General features: G+C 42.0%; 1 protein-coding gene across 2 annotated transcripts in view; it reads right to left on the bottom strand.

The window, feature by feature from the left end:
- The window catches only part of ANOS1 (anosmin 1), a 151738-nt gene that overhangs the window by 125615 nt on the left and 1320 nt on the right, over positions 1–24803 (bottom strand). The gene's annotated exons all lie outside the window — the stretch shown is intronic.

Below are 24803 nucleotides of genomic sequence, written 5' to 3'. Positions count from 1 at the left end.
AGACACAAATTAATATAGGGACTTATCTACGGCAGTGCTGTGTGTCCCCAGGCCCAACTCTGAAGTGTGGAATTAAGGTGCAGAATGGAATCAACAAATTCAAACTAGGCTTTCCAGTTCTCAAAATACCAAAGTATGCACCTAGGAATGAATTTCAGAAAAGCCTGTACACTTAGTGGGGAGAGATACCAAACCCAGCAGACAGGAAATGCCTAAGAAAAATTTATTTCTCAAAGCCTTTCTCTTGAGATTAAACATGAACTTGTAGTAGATGTATGGACAGGGGAACAACAGTCCCACTTCTCCTGGGTTCTGATGTTTAATTATCCTTTTGCATATGAATAACCAGGACATATTTTTCTTTGAAAATACCGCAGAAAAATGAAAAGACCATACCCTTTTATACAACAGCTTGAACACTTGCCCCAAAAGTCTTTCACCAAGCTAGAGTAAATTTAAGCCCTTATGCACTTTGAAATTACTTTTAGCAACAGGATAGAGTGAAGACTGAAACCTGGCCAGCAAAACTGAACCACTCTGTAGAAATGAACAGGAGATACATGAAGTTAGAAGAGAGAGTGAACGAGCAAGGTCATAAAGCCCAATGACAAGGTCCACCTCTGAGAAACAGGACTGCTCCTTCAAGAACAATTCACGCAAACATATTTTTAACATCTTCAATTCTACATGCTTGTCCCATGTACGGCAAGTTTGAAGACCATCCACTGGAGAAGCCATGGATAGAAGAGGATCAGTATGAGATGAAACCACCCATACAATACAACAGAATCCCCAAAATATTCTGGTTCCTTGGCTTCCATCCAGGGAAGTCAGGAAGGACATACAAACAACTGAAATGTGTACATTTTGTTCCTTTTATAAAGTTTCTTATTTCATTGTAAATTATGTCTTAAGGAAATAATTAATTCCTTAAGTAAGGGATTTCTGTTACCTTATAATGGTTCTAATAAGGAATGAAATTGAATAAAGCAAGCATCAACAAATCATAATTTGAGTGTTACTGAGCAGAACCATTCCCGATACTTAGATAAACAGGAATGGTGTTTGCACGTATAGCAGCAGTTTCCACTATAAACATTTGATTGGGATACTCCATCCCACCTGGATAGAAAATGATCAGACCTTGGTTAGTTAAGCTTTCATCACCTCTAAGCTATATTAAACCATGTGACAATGCTAGTTACTACTACGAAGTTCCAGCTAATATAAAACAGTGTCATATATGGCAGAAAACGCAAGTCTGTCCAGTAGCTGCCCCTGGATTCCAGTCTTCCCAGTTGCTGGCACCTGGATACAAAGTCCCCAAGAACACAGCCCCACTCCAGCTGCTGGTATAGACTGTCTCACACACACTGACAGAGCAGACTGGGACTCCAGTGGCCAACCCCCCTGTGGCTGAGGGGTTTACTCCAGCCTCCAGTAGCCAACATCCCTGTGACCTCGCCCTTAAGAGATACACTGACACACCTAGAGCTGGTCAGGACCCCCCTGATCCTGCAGTAGCCAACCTGCTGTACTCTCACCCCTGCAGGCACACACTCATACCCGGCTCCCAAGCCACCTCACCCACCCATGGGATTGTCCAGCTGGCTCTTCACTACTGATCACACTCTCAATCACACTCGGTCCACCTGCTGGCACCACAGATGCACAGGCCACTGTGACCCACAGTCCCATGCCAGGGGCTGGCAGTTGGTTTCACTCACTCTGGTCCCTCTGGCTACCAGCTCTCAGCACACGAGCCCCACAGTCTCAGCCCAGCCGCTGGCACCCAGACCCTCACTCACTCCAGCTGCTGGTACCACGGATGCACCGGCCACTGCCCCAGGGTCTGATTCTGATTGCTGGCGCTCAAGCCCCCATACACACACATGCATGGACACACACACAGAACAGATGCCCTTCAGCCAGGAAAAGAGTTAGAAGTGGAATTTAATAAGATAGGACTGACTGCGCTGGCCAGGAGCAGGGCATGGCCAGACAAGCATATCACCTATTCACACACATCCAGTGCTTTTTTATGCCCTATCCCTTTATTTCCCCGTCATAAGTCCTATGCAATCCCAAATTGCTCTTCCTCTGCACCCCATAATGTGTCCCATACCCCAGGCAGTGTCTTCCCTCATTCCGAAAGTGGATCTGGCTTTGATTCACTTTGATGGGTCTCATGGCTGCACACTAGGGCTGAGGCTCTCCTGGGACAGGCTGTCCCTCTCTCCAAGCCATTAACCTGGGCTCCCGTCTGCCTTCAGGCCTCTCTGCTTCTCTGGCCTTGCAGAGATGGTCCTCTGATGGGCTGATGGCTCCTGCCTGTAGTGAGCCTGGGAGCAGCCAGGCAGGATGTGATTTAGGATCCCCCACCTGCCATTGCCTCTCTGGGCTCTTTTGGGGGTCTGCAGATGAGCTATTATCACACAGCTTAACAGTTCATACCTACATATTTTATAGCAGTCAGAGAACTAAACCAAATTCCATATAGCCCAATGTCATGTATCCAAGGGTGGCAAAAAATGGTTACTGAAGCAAAAGTGTAAGAACTGGATGAGCAACTAAGGGCTCGTTCCATCTTTTTGGTTTTTCTTGTTATTCTCTGTAATTTTCCTACTTCTACTGTACTTTTTTTGAGATGCAAGGCCAGCAACAGCATGCAACGTTCAAAATGGACCATGGTATAATTTACACAGCATCGCAATATCTTCAATTTCTTTCACTGTTGTTTTTCAAAAATCCTTAACTCTCAGTTTATAGTTTCGATTCCTTCAGAGAAATTAGCTGATATTTTCACCTTTGGCACATATTTCAATGTTGTGAGTGCAGGTGTCAGGGCCATGAAGACATGAGTATGTCTTAACATCCCTGAGCAGCTTCATCTGGAGTCTCCACACTCACCTCCTGCCCATGGGCCCAGAAGTCCCATTTGAGTACAGCTGGGGCTGTCAGTCCTTCCATAAGCTATGATGTAGCTATGCCTGTCTCTGGCCTTACCTCCTGGATGGACATCTCACCTGTGTCGTAGGCAGCTCATCTCCTGGGTGTACACTGTAGCTTGTCTCTGGCCCTGTCTCATACCTGGACCTGGGACCCATGGTTGAGGACTCATCTCCAGCCCTGTCCCCGGTCCTGTCTCCAAATAGACTAGACTAGAATAGAATAGACTAGACTAGAAAAGAATATTTCAGTTGGAAGGGACCTACAGTAATCATCTAGCCCAACTGGCTGACCAATTCAGGGCTGACCAAAAGATACAGCATGTTATTAAGAGCATTGTCCAAATGCCTCTTAAGCACTGACAGGCTTGGGACATCGACCACCTCTCTAGGAAGCCTGTTCCAGTCTTTGACCGCCCTGTCAGTAAAGAAATGCTTCCTAATGTCCAGTCTAAACCTCCTCTGGTGCAGCTTTGAACCATTCCCCCACATCACAGAATCAACTAGGTTGGAAAGGACCTTGAAGATCATCTAGTCCAACCATTAACCTAACACTGACAGTTCCCAACTACACCATATCTCTCAGCGCTATGTCGACCCGACTCTTAAACACCTCCAGGGATGGGGATTCCACCACTGACCTGGGCAGCTCATTCCAACGCCTAACAACCCGTTCTGTAAAGAAATGCTTCCTCATATCTAGCCTAAACCTTCCCTGGTCCAACTTGAGGCCATTCCCTCTTGTCCTATCGTTTGTTACTTGGTTAAAGAGGCTCATCCCCAGCTCTCTGCAACCTCCTTTCAGGTAGTTGTAGAGGGCAATGAGGTCTCCCCTCAGCCTCCTCTTCTCCAGACTAAACAACCCCAGTTCCCTCAGCCGCTCCTCGTACGACATGTGCTCCAGACCCTGCACCAGCTTCATTGCCCTTCTTTAGACACGCTCAAGTAATTCAATGTCCTTTTTGTAGTGAGGGGCCCAAAACTGAACACAGTAATCGAGGTGTGGCCTCACCAGTGCCGAGTACAGGGGTAAGATCACTTCCCTGTCCCTGCTGGCCACACTATTTCTGATAGAGGCCAGGATGCCATTGGCCTTCTTGGCCACCTGGGCACACTGCTGGCTCATGTTCAGCCGGCTGTCAATCAACACCCCCAGGTCCCTCTCTGACTGGCAGCTCTCCAGCCACTCCTCCCCAAGCCTGTAGCGCTGCTGGGGGTTGTTGTGACCCAAGTGCAGCACCCGGCATTTGGCCTTATTGAAACTCCTACAGTTGGCCTTAGCCCATCGCTCCAGCCTGTCCAGGTCTCTCTGCAGAGCCTCCCTACCCTCGAGCAGATCAACACTCCCACCCAACTTGGTGTCATCTGCAAACTTACTGAGGGTGCACTCGATCCCCTCGTCTAGATCATCAATAAAGATGTTAAACAGGAGTGGCCCCAAAACCGAGCCCTGGGGGACACCACTCGTGACTGGCCACCAATCAGATTTAACTCCATTCACCACAACTCTTTGGGCCCGGCCATCCAGCCAGATTTTACCCAGTAAAGCATGCGATCATCTAAGCCTCGAGCAGCCAGTTTCGCCAGGAGAATGCTGTGGGAAACGGTGTCAAAGGCCTTGCTAAAGTCAAGGTAAACTACATCCACAGCCTTTCCCTCATCCAATAAGCAGGTCGCCCTGTCGTAGAAGGAGATCAGGTTTGTCAAGCAGGACCTGCCTTTCATAAACCCATGCTGACTGGGCCTGATCATCTGGTTGTCCTGCATGTGTTGTAAGATGGTACTCTGGATGAGCTGCTCCATCAGCTTCCCAGGTACCGAAGTCAGGCTGACAGGCCTGTAATTTCCTGGATCATCCTTCCAACTCTTCTTATAGATGGGCATCACATTGGCCAATTTCCAATCTATCGGGACCTCCCCGGTCAGCCAGGACTGCTGGTAAATGATGGAAAGCAGCTTGGCAAGCACCCCAGACAGCTCCTTCAGCACTCTTGGGTGTATCCCATCCGGTCCCATAGACTTGTGTATGTCTCTGTGATGTAGCAGGTCACTGACTCTCTCCTGGATTGTGGGGGGGTCGTTCTCCCAGTCTCTATCATCTGGCTGAGGGGGCTGGATTCCCTCAATACAACTAGTCTTGTTATTAAAGACTGAGGCAAAGAAGGCATTAAGCACCTCAGCCTTCCCCTCATCACTTGCTACCAAGTTTCCTTCAGCATCTAGCAGGGGATGGAGGCTCTCCCTGGTCTTTCTTTTGCTATTGACATAGAAACATTTCTTGTTATCTTTGATTGCTGAAGCCAGATTAATTTCCAGCTGGGCTTTGGACCTCCTGATTTCTGCCCTGCATAGCCTCACAGCCTCTTTGTAATCACTGTGAGTGGCTAGCCCCTTCCTCCAAAGGCTGTAAACTCTCCTTTTCTCCTTGAGTTGCAGCCAAATCTCCCTGTTCAGCCAGGGTGGTCTTCTCTGCCGCCTGCTCCTCTTAGAGCACCTGGGGACCGCCTGCTCCTGAGCCATAAACACTTCCTTCTTAAAGAGCGCCCAGCCTTTCTGGACCCCTATACCCTTCAGGACCATCTCCCAAGGGATCCTGTCAAGCTGGTGCCTAAACAAGACAAAGTCAGTCCTTTGGAAGTCCAGGATGTCAGTTCTGCTTAGCCCTTTCCTGGCCTCTCTAAGAATAGAGAACTCTATTATTTCATGATCGCTGTGCCCTAGTCGTCCTCCAACCACCACATCATCCACCAGTCCCACCAGTCCTTCTCTGTTCACAAGGAGGAGATCTAGCAGGGCACCTTCTCTAGTTGGTTCTCTCACCAGCTGTGTTAGGAAGCTGTCCCCTACACATTCCAGGAATCTTCGGGACTGGTCACGCTCTGCTGTGTTGTATTTCCAGCAGATGTCTGGGAAGTTGAAGTCCCCCACAAGAACAAGGGCAAGCAATCGTGAGATTTCACCCAAGTGCCTATAGAATATTTCATCCACCTCTCTGTCCTGGGTGGGTGGCCTATAGTAGACTCCTACTACAACATCTACCCTGTTGGCCTTATCCTATCACTGGGTATCAGGGAGGAGAGCTCAGCACCTCCTTCTCCACTTCCCCTTCTCAGGAAGCTGCAGAGAGCAGTGAGGTTGCCCCTCAGGCTCCTTTTCTCCAGACTAGACAAGCCCAAAGTCCTCAGCCATTCCTCATCGGACAGTCCTTCCAGCCCTTTCACCAGCTTTGTTGCCCTCCTCTGGACACATTCAAGGACCGTCACATCCTTCTTGGATTGTGGGGCCCAGAACTGCACACAGGACTCCAGGTGAGGCTGCACTAACGCTGAATACACCAGGACAATCACCTCTTTTTACCGGCTGGTTATGCTGTGTTTGATGCACCCCAGGATGCAGTTTGCCCTCTTGGCTGCCAGGGCTCACTGCTGGCTCACACTGAGCCTGCTGGCGACCAGCACCCCCAGATCCCTTTCTGCAGGGCTGCTCCCCAGCCACTCCTCTCCCCATTTATACTTGTGCCTGGTGTTACTGCGTCCCAGGTGCAGAATCTATCATTTGGGCTTGTTAAATTTCATCCCATTAATCATAGCTCAATGCTCCAATCTACCTAGACCCTCTGCAATGGCGCATTCAACTAATTAATGGTGCATTCAACTTCTGCATCCAGACCATTGATGAACAGAACCGGCCCTAGAATTGAACCCTGAGGAACACCGCTGATGACCAGTCACGAGCCAGATGTAGCCCCATTCACCACAACCCTTTGAGCTCTGCCCTTCAGTCAGTTCTTCACCCAGCACACCATGAACCCGCTCATCCCACAGCTGCCCCTGGCTGTCCCTGTGGCAGGTGAACCCACCCAATGAAAGCAGAGCTTCGTGGCTGCTGAAGTGTAGCAGCCCCTGTTTGCCCTTGTTCTCAGGGCCTCGCGGTAGTTGGGACCTTTGGCCAATGGGAGCCGCTATTGACTACAGGTCAGATTCGGCCTGGGTATAAATGGAGTCCCCTGGGGAGCCATTTTGAGCTCGTCCCCTGGAGCAGCACGCTGCGGTCGAGGACTCTCTCCTTGGGTCGGACACTACCCAAGGAAACTCCTCGAGGTGCTTTGGGTCATGATGCTGCCCTGAGCAGGTCCTCGAGGTTGAGAGTCCTCACTTTTTAGGTGAGTGACAGAGCATTTTGGGTTGTCGTTAAACCCCAGGGAGTGGCGCTTTGTTCTGTGTTTTGGGTTGACATTAAACCCTATGGAATTCTTTGTTCTGCATTTCGGGTTGTTGTTAAACCCTAGGAAGTTGTTCTGTTCTCCTCTCACAGACATTCGGACCTGTAATTTACAGAGAGCTAGTTAATTCCGTTAATAATAAATTTTTAATTGTTGGTGGTTGGTGGTTTATTTGAGAGCCTCCCTAACAGTCCCTGACCCTGGTTCATCACTTGCTGTGACTGGGGCTGTTGATGACCCTGTTATCAGCACCCAGCTCTGCACACCCTGTGCAGGCCTTGTGGGGCTGCTCCCCTCAGAGGCCACAGCCTGAGATGGGGTCACTCTGGGCCCCCAGCTCCCCATCCCCTGGAACCAGCTAGCCCTCGCTGAGCCTGACAGCAGGAGACTGTGCTTTGGTGTCTTTAATAACATCTTCATTTTTTCCTGATGTATGAGAAAAGTCCTTAGACTTTGTTCTGGTTAAAAAAAGCACAAAGCAAAATTTCAACAAAACAAATCAAGATCACCCAAACCAGGCAAAACAACAAAACATATAAAACCTACCAAAACAAACAAAAAAATCACTGCATAGGACTCTAACATCAGAAAAGGTAAGAGAATAGTACTTAACAGGTATTAGCCACATTGTTTAATATATAAACATCAGACACTTGGATAACTTTATGATGAGTTATATAAAAACTTATAATGCTGTAGAAATACAGCATTAAGCTTAACTATGTACATATATTTCCTCTGTCATCTTACAAGTACATACAACTCTTTTTATTAAAAACAAAAATAACTGAGCAACAGTATTCTGAAAAGGAAGTCAAAGGCAAGAACGCATTTTAGAACATACACCTGGAGTTCTTCTGTTACTGTAACTAGCCACTGTGACCCCTCATAGCGAAATCAAATGTACATCCCCCTTAGCAGAAGCCATTTCTATACCACAGACGTTTAAACTGTGGAAAAAAATGTTGGTTAATGGTAATTAAGTTAAAGAGGTGACTGAATGTAACAAATAGTTATAAAACTGATCAACCTAACAATTCATTCTGGTGACATAACTGCATTTTGTAAATAGAAACCAAAATTAAATTATCATATGTAACAGCTTGATCAACACTGCAGTCTAATTCTAAACATCTGGATTTAACACCAGAAAACGGTATCACAAATAATTTTTTAAAAGTCTTAGTCAGGTCTTCTTTTGGATTTACACTAATGCTGCTGTAATGTGCTAACTCCTATCACAATGATATGGTGGGACGTTCTGTAGATGAATGGGTACAAATAGAACTGTATTGACCTAAACCTTGTATTGATATTTGCTAAACAGTTCATGCAAAGTCATCTTCAACCTTTGTTTCTATTACAGACTATTTTCATTAGAGTTTACACCAAAATATTTGAAGCCACAACTTTACATGCACCAAAATGAAAACACAAAAAAAAAAAAACTAAGACCAGAGTAGTTACAAAAGAAATTAAGTAAAATCAGCAACCATCACCTAAATCATGAGACACAACAATATTTGTTTCTGGGCTATCATCATTACTAGGTTCCTAGAAAGACAGTCATCAGAACCCAAACATCATGACCAATGAAACAGCAAGACATCAGTAGTTTTGAAAATACAAACTATGTATTGCTTGGATTAAATTTGTGTCTCAAGTATTGAACCCCTTTTTCTCCTTTTACATCAGTGTCATCTCAAATGCACAGAAAAACTAGTAGATAAACACAAGCTGCAAAAACAAGTGAGCCACAGGAATCCTTGTGTCTCCACTGCACTTGTGAGTTATGACTGCCTTCTTGTGGTTTCACAGACTTCACTCTTACCACTTCTAAGACTGATGTCAACTGAGATCTTATTCTACTTAGCAGAAGTTTCTATCAATCTGTAAAAGAATCCAGATGAAATAAACTTCACTAAGCAACAGGAGGAATTAAATACACTAACTTGAAGATGTTAAAATTAAATATGGAATCTCACACTAAGGCATATACTTTGGGCCAGATCCTGCACACATTTCTTGGGATTAAGTAATCCAGTTGAAGTGAACAAACTCATCTAATAGGATTAATATGGGAAGCGAAAGACAGCTTGTTGACTATTTGTTTATAGGCTCTGTTTAAAAAAAAACCCACCCTTCCAAAATGCTAATGTCATACAGTAGATTTGCTGTACAAATTAAATAATGAGACAATAAAAGTATATGCCAGCTCAAGGATGTGACAGAGACGTAGCCCACTGGGAAATTAACACTGAAAAGAACAAAATACATTCTAAAACTGTAATATTTACTTATGCAAAATACAATATAAATGTAGACATACATGACCTACCTTAGTTAACTTGAAAAAACACAACTGATTTACCAAAAAACAGTAATATTCCAGGTTTCAGAAATGCATGCACACTGCTTTTAATGCTGATTTTTCAATTATAACTGAAAATTATAGACCATATTACTATCCTGTATAATTATAAGATTATTGGTTAGTTGGGTAGTTCCCAACAGCATGTGATGTGGTCCATTTACTACAGGCTGCATTTGCCTGTGCTCGCCTGCACTGCCTACCAGCCGATCATTCCAGAATCAGCTACAAACACCCCAGGGTGGCTCCACACTGGGAAGTCGTGTGAACCACAGGAACACATCTGTTGAGCAAAACAACCAGTGTTGATGGCTTAATGTCTGCACTACACATATGCCAACTTCCCCTTTCCCTTGTCCTTCAACTAGTTCTAGTCTGGCCACACGGACACAAGTGCCCATTAGTTGCTAAAGCACATTAGGTCCCCCTGGATCATCTCTTCCAGTTATGTTCATCCAGAAGAAATCCACTGGATGAACTCTCTGACTGGTCCATGATGTGAAACAAAAAGATGATCATGATGCTCAGGACACTCACTCCAAAAGCAAACTGTGATCAGTGTTAAAACACTGATGTGTAGATGCACCTCAGACACTTCTAACATCTCCCACAAACACATAAGAGTAGTATTTCAGTGCTTCCTACTGGACTAGATTTTCCTCAGAAGCCACACTGTTTCAGGGCCATTCAGGGCAGTGTCCCTCTCTGGACTTGCAACATGCTTAGGGTCAACCACACATTTTTAGGTCATCTAAAATGTCCATTATTAATAATCTAACTATACACTACATGAACATGGTATATTCCATGCACATTGCATTGTCATGGAGTCATTTCTGATTACAAAACTGCTAAATGCATTGTACTACATACTGGCCATGTGATGTTTTACTGTATTTTCTCTTATTCTGTTCCAGTATGTATGGGAAGGACATTATTATATACTACACTTGTATCTTTGTCAAGAGTATACATACACACCCGCCCTTAAAAACTTAACAGCTCTTCAGTACCCATGTTATTGTAACTCAATATCAGACACCATTAAATTTTCTGCTCACATTCTTGTACTTAACATGCTAATTATTTCCAATATAATTGCATGAAATTCACATGACATTTCAGGAATGTATTTCCTTTCTCTTTGGCATGTGTTCCTAGTTTATGGGATACTAAATATTTCAAGCAGCAGTAGCAGCCATATCTTCCACAAGCTGATGGATATATATTTTTTCATTTCCTTTTAAAAGAAAAATGAACAAACAAATAAATTAATAAATTCCACACAGTACCTTTCTCAACAGAAAATATTTGTGATAAATATCCCCTACCTTATTTCAATTTCCTTGATATATTACTATAAAATTTCTCCCCTTTGATCTGTGAAAGGCAACAAGCTCAATAAACATCATTGCCGGTATAAATACTTTGTTTCACTATCCAAGTTCTTTTAATATTGTAAAAAGCATGTAGAAAAGTATAATCTCAGCAGTAAAAAACAGCACAAATAATGATCCTACAGATGAAATATGCAGTCTAAAATTTAACTATAATGACACACTGGTAGTTCCACAGACACATTCATATTTATAAAAAAAAAAATTTCTATACAAAAAGAAGAAGAATATTTTAGAAGAATTATTGAAGTGCATAGCAAGGCTCTCAAAAGTAACAAGTGTCAAAATTACAGAATCACAGAATCAACTAGGTTGGAAAAGACCTCGAAGATCATCTATTAACACAGTCCTTGAAACCCTAACTTGTTTAAAACAGTCTTTGGAGATTTTTTCCTTTTTTCCATAGAAGACCTGGCTCAGTGAGTGAAGTGCCCCTCACCAGACCTGGGATTTCCTAGAAACATTTGCAAAAGGGTTCTATGGTCATTCAGGAATTAAAGAACTGTCCAAATTAAAATGACTCATAAACAGAACAGCCTATCTTCAATCTGAACAAAAGCCAACATAATATTGTTAACATACACTCAGAAAGCACTAATTCAAAGAAAGATGTCAGCCACACAAAAAAGCTTTCACCACAACAGTTAAAGCAGCATTTCAGGAAGGAGTCTTATTTCCGAGACACATTTTAATTGCTATAGCCTTTCCATACATCTGCCTTCATTGTAGACATTACAGAAAGACAGACAAGATGCAATGGGTACAGTTGAATTAGCCACAACTTTATTGTCTCATCTCTAAAGCACAACTCAACAACAAATCACACCATGCAAGTTAACACTCTTCTCTCCATTGCTCCTATTGGTTTGGCCCTTGGCCTGTCCCTTCCCAACCCAGCTCTCACTTCTGCAGAAAGCCAACACACAGGACTGCCACATTAAGCCAATAATAAAGACTAGTGGAAGCCATTTGCGTACTGGTCAGATACCACACATCACATCACGTAATGAATGTCCTCCTCCTAATTGTATCCCATAACAAAGAGGAAGTCATGACGCCCTTCTGACCAGCTCAGTGCTGCTCTCTTTCCCCAGCTCCCAGACCTGTAAACCCTGTTCATATGTGTCTGCAGACCACATTTTTATTCCTATCCTATTTTAAGGAACAGCAACGGCTCCCAGATCAGAAAAGGTTGCAATGACATTGTGTTGACAATGGATGAAAAACAGGCATCAAGTGAAGGAGCACATAGACAGGTGGGTGAGTCTTTCCCTGATTTTCACTTGAAATTTAACATGTCTGCTAACCTGATCCTAGCTGGGATCCTTCAGCCCTGCAACACCGATAGTATATTCCCAAGAGCCAGCCTTTTAATGCAGGTTGCAGTAGATATGGTGCATTTCTTCCAGTCTTCTTAGGAGCTTCTTCCAGTTTGTTAAGAACTGTATGCCCCAAGAAACATATATTACATGGGACAATTGCTGCAGTCCAGTCTTCTAGACCACCCTGCAAACCAACCTAAGACTCTGAAAGGACAGATGAGAGTGATAGAAAATCAACATGAAATTATATTATTTGAGAAAGATATAACATACTAAAACTACTTATACAGTTAAAGCTACAGGGATATTAACTGGATCTTTCTACAATAACAATCTTCAGTGGAAGATTTACGTTGATTCATCATACTGTCATAAAACTTTCCACAAACATAAAAGCCTTTCATGTGCCAGCTTTCTAGAATACAGTCTGATAACTAGCTAAAGAAGACATACCATAAAAAGAAAATAAATCTCTCTTCAAGGCAGGACTGAAACATTTGTCATTAACATGTGTGGTTACCAGAGATATAGCTGTTATGCAGAGCAATCATTTCCTGACAGGTCCATCATGTTTCAGACCTTTCTGGCATCAGGTGAAAGCATTAAAAATTAAGACAGGTTAATTTGCATTGAAGTTATTGAAAGGCTTGTAACATGAGAGATGTCAAAGCTCAGATTAAGTCCCTACCCAAGACACAGTATTTTAAAGCCTCCAGTTAATATAAACAATTGGATATGGAATTTTCATAGAATTTCCCTGCAAGGATAACACCAGTTCTGAAGCCTAGCATTTTCTTTCATATCTTTGATCTAAATTAACAGCCACAAATGAAAAACATTATAATATATATCCTTAAGCTCATAAAATGTGGACAGCTGAGGTTAATACCAGTTGTCAACATTTTCTATTATCAGCAGGTTTTTTATATTAAAATTCTGTTTCTCTTTCTTAAATCACCCTTTTTTGCAGAACTGACAAATATTTTAGTTGTCCCATCTTCGGAAAGTCTCAGATACTCATGGCATGCTCCAGGAATTCTATCCCAATTATAATGTTGCCTTCCATTTTACCAGCCTTCTCACCTGTGTAAAGCAATTAAGAAAGACAGTGAAGTGAAGTGGGTTGTGGTACTACAAATATGTTGGTAATATTCAAGTTTCTTTTTTATTGGATTGAGGAGCTCTGCTTGATTTGCTTTCTCAGTGGGAAGGTCATGGATGAGAACAACTTGACTGAGGCTCGATCTATACCAGATGGATCTACTAGGTATGAATAGGCATCTTAGGGGCATGAAAATTTGACATCTGCTCCTATTATTAAGAGGATAAACTATGCCTGTTGATGAAACTTACAGGGATGCCTTGGAATCCCTGAGGGCACCTGAATACATAGAGTAACAATCAGTAACTGGGCAATATCTCATTTTTTTAAAAAATATTTATGTACTGTCTTTAGTGATACTGAGTTCTGGTTACATCAAAATGTGCTTCTACCTTCCTTTACCATCTGAGGGAATCTCTTCTAAAAAATATCTTAATTCGAAGTCAAGGTGCTTTGCATCTGGCAAATAACTGGCAATTCAGTTTTACTTTGTCCTAATGGCATCGTATCATTTACTACCACTCCGAATAGTAAAGGATGATGTCAAGATGCAGTAAGATGGTATTTAACAAATTCAAGTTAATTGTCTTTAAACAGCATACTGGAATTTTTCTTGGTTTTATCTACGAATTCTAAACAGACATTTCCAGTACATTTGCACTGGCCTAAGCTTATTTCGATTGAAACCACTGGATACTTTACTATCAACTGTAGGGATATAAGACTCAGGCCAGCAATCAAAGCTCTAGAAAAATCCTGTATTAAACTATTAATCATATAAATGGAAGAACCAGTATCAGTCAGAAGGCTGAAAGATCTCCAGCTAAAGAAAACAACAGGACCTACACTACATTAACGTGTAAAACTTTTTAGTCTTTAAAACTACCTGTGAGTCATGCTTTCTATCCCAAAACAAATGAAGTCAGTATATTCTTTAGGAAACTCTAAATGTTCATTCCTTTCTACAATTTGGAAAACAGCTCAGGTTAGGTTTAACTTTCAAGGTTAGTCCCCATTGCTGCTCTTTTTTTTCTACTTATGAAAAGGAAGGTTTTGAACACTGGAAGGAAGCTTGAAATAATTACTATTTGCTGTTGGCCGGTGCTCAAGTGTATATGTATATGGTTCTATGATTAAACTAAATCTTTTACAAGATAAGATAACATGCTGCATGTGCAGCGTCAAATGCATTCCTACTCCACTTGGTCAATGAGGATCCATTGGATAGAAAATGCATGAAATTTACCAAAAGCCTACTGTCTTTCACACTGTTTATTCAATTTTTTAACTCAAAGAAAAAAATCCAATAGTAAACTGCTAGCTGCAAAAGTCTACATTTTCTTCCCTTATTTATTTTGACAAACATGTCCCATTGCTGCTACTAAGTACTATATATGAAGAGTGGTACAGACCTCATTAATTGGATGATTTTTACCTCTTTGTGTCAGTTTGTCTAATCCCAAATGTTCCTTCCACCTACTGCAGATCCAGACTGACCAATGCTTGCTAATTCATGATCTCTCAGTTCATATTTGCATAGAAAGAAATCTCAAAACAGAAGAAAGCCTCAAGCTCCCCTAGTTCCAGTTCCCTTCCCAAAATTGCTAAATACAAATCAAATGTCAACATATTATACACTCTCTGTGACTAAGAAAAATGGGAACAAGTAATGATGTGACTCATTATTGTCTAGCTGTCGTTACACAGTAATGTGATCTCATGTTTTCAAAGGACCACCACCTGATTGGAAAAAAAAAACCAAAACCAAACAAACAACAAAAAAGCAACACCCTGTTGAATTAGTTTCTATATAGGAACACAAATTCTGAAAAAAAATTGACAATCACTGTATTAGGACTTAGTATTATTATCACCCCTTCCTCAATGTTCAACTATTTGCCACCTCACATATCTGTTCATCCATGTACTAAACTCCCACAAAACCCAAAGTCTTCCAGCAAGTGAGTTTAAGAAATGAATTTATAGCATCTAGGTCCAAAAATGCCCTGAGGCCTGACTGCAATGTTCCAGTAGTACAAAGAAAGTATTAACAGTTAAAAAGCATTATCAATTAACTATAAATTATCTATAGCCCTAGATCTATGGCCTAAATAACGAGTGAGAAACCACGTTCGTGTATGTGAACTGTGATTACTTGTGTTCTTTTTCTAATACAAGGTAATGTGAAGATAAGTCCCCTAAAGAGTAATCCGTGAAAAACAGAACTATGCTTATAAATTCTTACAAGAATGGCAAGGAAAGATGAACTATGTTTGCACTGGATTAAATGAGTACATTATTGTCACCCAATCTTCACCATCAACCTCAGTCTCTGACTCTCTGGAAAGAAGACATTTGTTCTGAAGCAATCTTATTATTTCCCTCATAATATCTTGTTATAGGATCCATGGCAGCTGGACTGCCACCCTCACAGGCAGTCTTCACTAGCTTGGCTAGGTTTGCAGTCTGAGTTGTGACCACTTGAGAAATTACAGTGGCAGCAGTTTGTCAAACTTCTGACTTGAAAGACAACACCCTTGTAGTAGATGGCACCCAACACACTGCCTGTGGAGGCCATTTCACTTTCTCTGCTGTATGGGAATAAAACAAATGTACGGCTCTTCTCTCATCACATAACCAAACTTTATTACATAGATGTGCAATACAGTAAATCCAGCACTTCTGAAAATGCACAGAACACATGCATAAGAAGATTCAAAGCTTTTCCTGACAAACTGGGATTACTATTTAATTCAGAATATGCCATCACCAGAACATATTTCTGGTTGAAAACTCTCCAGAGAGTAAGTTCATAATGTTTGGAGAGCAGGAATTGTTCAGAAAGCCAAAGTAGCTTGTTCCTTTGCCCCTCTTTTCTCACAATCCATCAATGTGGTCAAAGTCTTTAGGAAAGACAGAAATAAGGAGTAACTTGCCACCACCAGGACACACTCAGCCCATAAACTGTCTCCAGACTCTCAAGTTACTTTTAGGAAAGAAATGAATGAAAACAAGTTGAAAAGAAGTCAGCCACAGGTCAGCAGCATTACCTGGACAGGCTGCACACTTGAGCACCCCTGGCCTAGAACAAACTTGATGTTTATTTGGTATACATGACAGGACCACAAATTAGCTAGAACTTTGTGGTGAATTTTCGAAGGTTTTATCTGTAACTGGACTTTCCAATGCAGACAAAAGGATTTTCAAACCACATTTTTACTAAACTACAACCAAGAAAAAATAACCTTTTTAAACAAAGTAAAATTCCATGCAGCTGAGAACAGAAATAAAAAATATTTACAAACAACTCTTCCTACACCCATTATGTCTGTTCTCTGTTTCCAGTAAAGTCTACAGTTCCCTCTACTCCTAGACAATTTCTCTCCTCAGCATTGTGTGCCTGCTGGAGGTCACCTATCTCCAGCTTTATCCCCTCTGAGACTCTCTGTCTCTTCTTTTGTTTCTCCTGCAAGTTCTGGAGCCGTGCCTTCCTCAGGAATCTCAGCTGCTTACCAGGGGAGTCACTCCCTTTGCAAGCTTGAGTCAAGTCATTTCTTTTTTAAAGGAACATAATGCAACATACAGATCAAGAAAAAAAAAAGCAAAACATGCAGTGTCCATAAAGGTATAATAAGCCACAGGGATTTTTTTCTGGTGAAAGATGCATATATTTTCCTCTATTATAGTTTTACATAAATTTGATGTCATACCGTTTTGACAGTCTAGAGACACATTGGTAAAAATATGGTTCACAGAAGTCAATGGAAATCTGATAAAAACTTTGGGCTGGGGTTGTTCCCCAAATCTGGAAATATCTGATACTCTTTTTGGTGGATGGAAATGAATGTGTGATTTTTTTTAATCAGAGATGAAAGGAACAGTACTCTACTTTCAAGTTTAAAGGGTCCACTTACCTTTCAACACCCCCAGTTCTCCATCTTTGTGTCCTGTGATCTCTTGGACATTAAAAGACTAAAAAAGGGATAAGAGTTGGGATACCAAGTTAACAGCACTCTTCTTCTTTGTTGACAAAGGCTGCATGGACCTAGTGTTCATACACGGACCTGATCCAGATGAAATCAACAGAAGGCTTTTCATAGACTTCAAACGTTTTTGAAATATACGGCTTTATAAGGCTCAGCTGTGAGAAAGGTCAAAAAATGAAGATTCTTGGTGTAAACTCCTAGACAAGTGCTTTTTTGGTGCAAGGTTTACATTTGCTAGGCACTGACTGCTTAATATCAATATGAATGTGTCTTTCTTCTGTACTATATTGCTGATACTTGGTCATTAACCATATTTTTGGTCTTTAAAAATATGTATGCTAAATAACAGCACTCTCTTTTTCTGTTTACAGGAGTTGGATATGTACTCAAATCCAGACAATCACAGAAAGCAAAAATTCACACAGAATAGCCAATGGAGATTGGTACACCAGTTTGTGGATAATAACCTCCGTTTGTAGACACACATAAATTCAGCACTCAGTCTTAAGAAGTTTGCCCTTTGCAAAATGACAAATGTTCAGCATCTGGGAAATCAGTCTGGTTTTCAAGCTGTCTCAGAAATGTATTGGGGTTTTTTCTCCTTATAAGACATTTACTAAACAAAATACATTTAAATACAGTTCAGAGCACTAGTAAATCACAGAGACAACCAATATGCAGACAGTGAATAATGTTTTAATAACAGTTTTAATATGAACACTACCTAGCTTATAACCCTTCACTCTGTAGTAAGTGGATATATGTCCAAACAGGAAAATAATTTACATTTTAGAACCCCCAGTGGTTTTCTTTCAAAAGTTTTCTAATACTTTTCAAAAGCGACTTCTCTCGCTCCCCGACACACACCTGTGCCATTACTATTATGTTTTGCCAATATTTTCTATACCTAAAACGTCTGCCTCAAAACATATTAGTAACCCTCCTATTGCTTTTATTGCATTTAGCATCAGGCACATTTACCAAATTAACAAGAATTTTAATTTTATGAACAAGACCAAGACGGTATAAAGAACTTTTTCTAACATATAAGCATCCACAAGCAAAATACAAGAGTATCTTGGCAACTCTTACTGTTCAATACAATTGCTCACCATTCGCTTACGTTTTCATACAGTTTGTTTGATTTGTATTTAAAACTTACACTTGAGGCACAGCCAAACATTCTAATTTGGGAAAGCAATGGTCAAAACCAAGATCCCATATCTAAGTAATCAAAACCACTAGAAAACAATGACCAGGCTCTGTAACCCCTGCACTCACATCAGCTGTGCAAGCCTTCACTGATGCCAAAGAGATTTGAGTTCGGTTATAAGAAACTGAACTTTAAGTGCTGCTGAAATCAGACAGGTTCATACCAGACCAGGATACAACTGCAAAGACCAACTGTGGCTCAGTACCACAATATGGTGAATAATGCAGGTGTTTTCACTAGATGCAACCATCATTATTCAAAACAAACCTTTTGTCTTCAAAGCTTGTACATAAGATCGTGTTAGAAGATCTGTGCACCTCTTGTTCACGACAGCAGATCTCAACAATAAGAGCACACCAAATGCTAAAATAATTATCCAGATAATATGCCATACAACAAAGACAGAAGAATGATTGGGAGTTTTAACAAGATTTGAGAAAATCATAAAGTGATGACAAATGTTTAAATTTGTCTGTGGAAAGAAATTAACAGCAGTGTGCTTTATGAGACATATGAAAGTCAGAATTATTTAACACAAGAACTATTTCTGGAAAGGAGATGAGAACTGAAATGGCAACACAAGCAGATGGCACACATTTCCTAAGTAGTAACATGTAAAAAAGATGGTGAACATGTCCTGAGAGATCTAAGCAAACTCAGTGCCTGGGCAGCCTATCCACTGGAACTGAAACATTCCAGGAATAACACACTACATATCCACCACATCTCATTACAGAAGTACTACATATCTTTTCGAAAGATTTCATGAAAAGTAATTTACAGTTTCAGAATTATTCAAGACAGTTACAATAAATGGTTTCTTCATGATCTCCATCTTCTCTACAGCAGAGTACAAAGAGGCACATGCACCCTAGACTTTAAGCCTGTCCTAACGCTTTCCCATCTGGAATCGATTGCAGATTTTTGCAGGTGCAGTCACTTTGGAGTTACAAGCAATTTGAAGGCAGATGTGCTGGCATTTAGACAACTAGCTGCCTGACTTGTAGGTAAAATCTGGTATCGAGTATCTAGAGGTAATCACTTGCACACTATTTTCTTGCAGATAGAAAATCTGAGAACCTTTTATTAATTATTTAAAAGAATTGCCTGCTTTTCCAGAAAAACTTCAGTTGTCCAGTCAGGCAACAATCCATCTGTAACAGTGAAAACAACCTCCTACCACCATATAGTTATCAGCCATTCAGTATAACAAACTTCTAAGGCCTTACTGTTCCCTCTTACAGCCATTAAACATTGTGCAACATAGAGATCTTTTAGCTTAAAGCAGTATTTTTCCATCCTTTCAAAAAACACTTCTGAGTTAGCCTTAGCTGATCTAGTTTAGTACTAATTCTCAAGTACTAACTCTTAGTACGTTACTGTTAGATTTATACTAAATCACACTTAAGAGGGGAAATCTCTCAATAATTTCCCCTCACATACCACGGAACTCTCTTACCACTTCAGAGATGCCTACACTGTATCAAAAGTTTCAACTGTAACTCATCCACTATTTCAGTAAATTAGCTGAGGTATTAATCGAGCACCCCTATGTGACCAAGCTCATCAACACTGTTGCTGGTATGTTTTTAAACAGTACCCACCTTAACGAATTTAAACAATCTCTCATAAGCCTGTTCAGCAGCAATCACAATTCTGGATCACACATGTATACATTCCAATGTACCTGGACTTTCCTCTTAAGAATAAATAAATGGATTTACTAAGAATCAATTTACTACTGAAGGCTACTCAAAAAAAATATTAAAACTACAGTGAGATGTACTGATATCTAAAAATATGAAAAAAAATCTGATTTGATTTAGCATTAGCATTTTGTTTTTAATGCACTGACAACCATAAATGGCTATCTATAAACTAAGGTAAGAAAATGTAAATAGTGAAAATTAATTTAGAAGTACGAATATTTAGCAGTCATTATATCTTTAAAATGTAACTACTCCTACTCTCTGTTCAAGTCACTCCTCCACATCTGGAGTGCTAGGTCCAGTGTTGGGCTGCCCATTACATGGAGACATATGGACTTAGTGGAGCAAGTCCAGCAAAGAAAATGTAGCATCTCTCACAGGAGAAGAGGCCTGTTTAGCCTGAAGTAGAAAAGGCTCAAGGGGTTCTCATCAACATTTGTAATTGCCTGATGGGAGGAGCAAAGAAGACAGAGCCAGACTCTTCTCAGTGGTGTCAAGTAACAGGACAAGAGGCAGTGGGCAAAAACTGAAACACAGGAAATTCCATCTGAACATAAGAAAACACTTTTTTTTTTATTGTGAACACTAGGACAGGTTGCCAAGAGGTGCTGTCCAGCCTCAACTACTCTGTCACTCTGTGAGCACGTGGCTGTGGCCTCTCCCTGTTCCTGTGACTCAGTACCACAAACACAGCCAGTCAGTTTGATTGGCAGCTACCCTCAAATTCTTGCTGCCACCATTCTTCCATCCTGTGGTATGTTCCACCACCCTCCCAGCTTCTGAGCCAGTAAAGAAGATTGACACCTCCTCTACCTTAGCTAACTTGTCAAGTTTCACATATTGAGCAGGAAGACACTTGAGAGGTCTGTAACAGATGGCGACTAAGACAAAAGATCCATTAGTTCACTGGTCCAAGTAAACAGTTTGCTCTCCATAACATTTTTATGCTGTACCTTTAGCCTATGTGCTTACATTGGTGTTCAAGCTCTTATTCACTAAGAAAACTTTTAATCATGCTGTTTTCTGAACACGGCTCAGATGACTGGCAGTAGAGGTTAAAATCCAAACTGTGTTTTCACTCAACTTGAAAACAGAACGCTAAAGGTCACTGCTGTGCCTGCTCCCCCAAAATGGAAGGAGTTAATCCACAACTAATGTCACAGATGGGAAAGGCTACACCCATAGACAGCAATGCAAGGAATTTAGTCTCACTCCACTAAAACAGGCAGGTTATATAGAAAAGCCCTAGCTAAACTAATCTGAGCATTCAAGCCTCTTTTCCAGATATCTATACAAGGTCCCTATTTATATCCATACCTTTCTGAGGAATACAAAAACTTGTGCAGTAATGGTGACCTCATCTTCATGAGGGTTTTACCTACTGAACTAGGTTACAATAAAACTAGATTCACAAATAAACTTTGGATACATCAAATTAGAATTTCCAACTTTCTCCTGTACATCAGCCAAAACACTGAGAAGGGAACTGCCTTCAGAAACTGTATCCAATGTCGTCACTCTTCTTTACAACCTCAGTCCCTAAAACATGCCTTCTTCCACACAGGATTCACAGTCTTGATGTTTCCTGTTGAGCCAGGCACCTTAGCCCTTCCCTTCATTCCAAACTAGAGGAGGAATCACCCTTTCCATAAGGGCAGCTTGCTAACACACAGGCATGCTCTTCTAGCCAACAGCCTCATGGGTACAACACTGATTATGATACAGGACTGTCAGGTTCAAATCTGCACTGTAGGCTGGCCATTTGACTGCCATGCTCTTGGTTGCTGGCAGAACACTCTCACCATCCCTCCCTGTTAAGTGTTTTACAGAGAACTTCACCAGAAACAAAGCACAGTAGGAACTCTACTCATCAGTGCAGTCACCCAGGAGCATGGACGGGTTCCAGTGAATGCTCCAATTACTCCCTCATACATGTTAAGCAATGGTCACTGTAAAACCCCAGTCTCAACACCCAAAATAACTAAAAGTGAGTACCCTAAACATTAGGCTAGAGAGGTGTTCTCTTTGCCCTACTCTTTCTGATCACAAGTCAATGAATGCTTCATTCAGTGCTGTCCAGTGGCCCAAGTTACACAGTTGGGATAAAAATGCTTTCTCTCTTCTGCAAAAGTCCAAAGCAAGCTAAAGCTCAATGCTGCACACGCTCCAGGAAGACAGAAGAGATATGTTGGCCTCCCTTCATTTATAGATAAAACATCATTTTCTATTGTGGATGAGTATGTAACTAATATGCTGTTATATAAAAGAAGAAACCACTATGACCCATTCTGCTTACATTTTTTGTTTGCCTGCTTTTTTATAAAAGGACTTTTGCCAGCATGTTCTGTGTGAAACTTCCCAGCCTGTAGACAGGCTACGGATAGATATAAAACATACATATTTCATTGGGCTATAAGACCCATGTGGTGCAATAACTCTCATATTGATCCCAAATGTCCTTTAGTGTAACCTCTACCTACAATTCCCCAACACTTCCAAAACTGGAAAATTCTCCTGGACATAGGAATTTTATAGCAAAAAGCAGGCATCTGTGCCTCTTCAACAGGCATTCTGAAGATCACAGATTTAGGTGACTAATTCTTCTTCTAGCCCACATCAATAGTCTACATGGAAAAAAAAAAAGTAAATTATTTGACCTGTGCATCGGTTAAAATAATTTCCTGCTGAGAATGCACCTTTAAATTAGCCTTAGACTTTCTTCTCAAATGTAAATTAACAAATAGGGTGGTTTTTTTAATAAAAAAGAACACCTCTCGACCCTTTCACAAATGGGAACAGTAAAGAAAAATGGGTAAAAATTCTCGGGGGGTGGGGGGGAGAAATGAATGAAAACCTCTCATGAGCATTTTGGAAATTTGAAAAATATCAGTTGGCATTCAAACAAGGGAGCCAGCAGGTATAGAATTAATCCCGATTTCCTGTTCATACTACCTCATTCCCTCTAAAAGGTTGTTAGCGATGTGGTTTTAGTACCACGAACTATGTGAAATGAAGTCTCTGAAGTGCCGGGGAGGCCACCTCCCATGAAGCATCCAGCTGCTGTCTTGCTGTCTCCCTGACCCCCACCACTGAGGCTGTATCTGAAGCAGGGCTGCGAAATGAGTGGGTCAGTCTTCTTTCAATTCTTGTCCTAACGGAGACACGAGAGTCCCTGCTCCAGTTGGGACGAGCTAGTGTTTAGTTTGCTTCAAAGGTTGAATCAGATTACAAGATAAGCGGGCATCTCTGAAATGAAAAGAACTCCAGAAATTGCTACCAGTTGAGATGAAAACTGGGAGGGGAGGAGGGGGTTGTTGGAGGGAGAAGAGAGGGGGATGAAAGGAACATGGTATCCTTTAGCCCTCATGGAATACTATGGCCCAGACCTACATGTCCACCGTGTATTATCAGTCTCCTGTGAGAACACTGGATGCTTGCTGTACTCTAAATCTCTCCTCTTTTCCCTCATTAAAAGAAAATGGAAAGCTTAACTTTTATAAACGAGAGCACTTTATCTTCCAAACATTACAGTCGTTTCATGTCTAGCAGGAGTTTAATCCCTGGTAATTTAGATAAATTACCGTGTGCTTTAGCAGGTTGGGGTTAAAACTCTGAGATTTTCAACTGATTACGAAAAAACAGCCAGTTATCAAGTCCTAACTGAGTAATTTGCAGCTTATTTCACCCTGGCTAATTAAAATGTAATCACTATTGTTTGGCAATGTGCATTCTGTCAGCAGTTTTACGTCGGAAAAGAAATCTTGCCAAGAAAAGACCAAAAAAAAGCCTTTCACCGGGAATTGGCTTGATCTAAACTGCCTCTTTAGCCACTGAAACTGTAAAACAACTAAGTTACAACCGCCTGACAACGCAATAAAAAATACTAATCCCTCTCCCGAGATAATGAACTATTTTCATGGGTACCCTCCTTTCAAGCCGTCCCGTGAAGCGGAGACCCCGTTGACAGCGGGCGCGTCCCCGGCCCCGGCCCAGCTGCGGCCGCAGCCTCGCACCGGGCGGCCCCGCCCGCAGGCAGCGCGCGGGGCCGCGGGCAGCGCCGGGGCGGGCAGGGCAGCGCGCGGGGCCGCGGGCAGCGCCGGGGCGGGCAGGGCAGCGCGCGGGGCCGCGGGCAGGTCCCTTCCGCACCCGCCTCGGGGTGCGTCCCCGTTCTCTTTAGCCCAAACCCGGTTCTAGGCACCGAACACCTCCAGCTGCGGTTGAAACGAACGTATTAAGCTTTCCTTTCACATCTGACAATTTTTATTTTTTTTTTTTAAATCGGGTTATCCTTCAAGCTCTTCCGCACCCGCCTTCGGTGCCAACACGGCAGCCCCGAGCGCTGCTTTACCCAGAGGATTTCCCCGAGCGGTTCCCGTTTCCAAGCGGCAGGACAGCACCGGGCAAGCGCGCGGCGCTCCCCGCTCGGTCCCCCGCGCTGCGGGGCCGTGCCGCCCCGAAAGGCGGAGGTGGCCCCTTCCCAGCGGGGCCTGGGCGCTGCGGGGGGAGAGGGGCCGGCCCTTCGGCAGGGCTTCC

The sequence above is a fragment of the Strix aluco genome, chromosome 2 (genome assembly GCF_031877795.1).
Source record: "Strix aluco isolate bStrAlu1 chromosome 2, bStrAlu1.hap1, whole genome shotgun sequence".
Lineage (NCBI taxonomy): Eukaryota > Metazoa > Chordata > Aves > Strigiformes > Strigidae > Strix > Strix aluco.
This window is presented reverse-complemented; position numbering and strand designations above follow the sequence as displayed.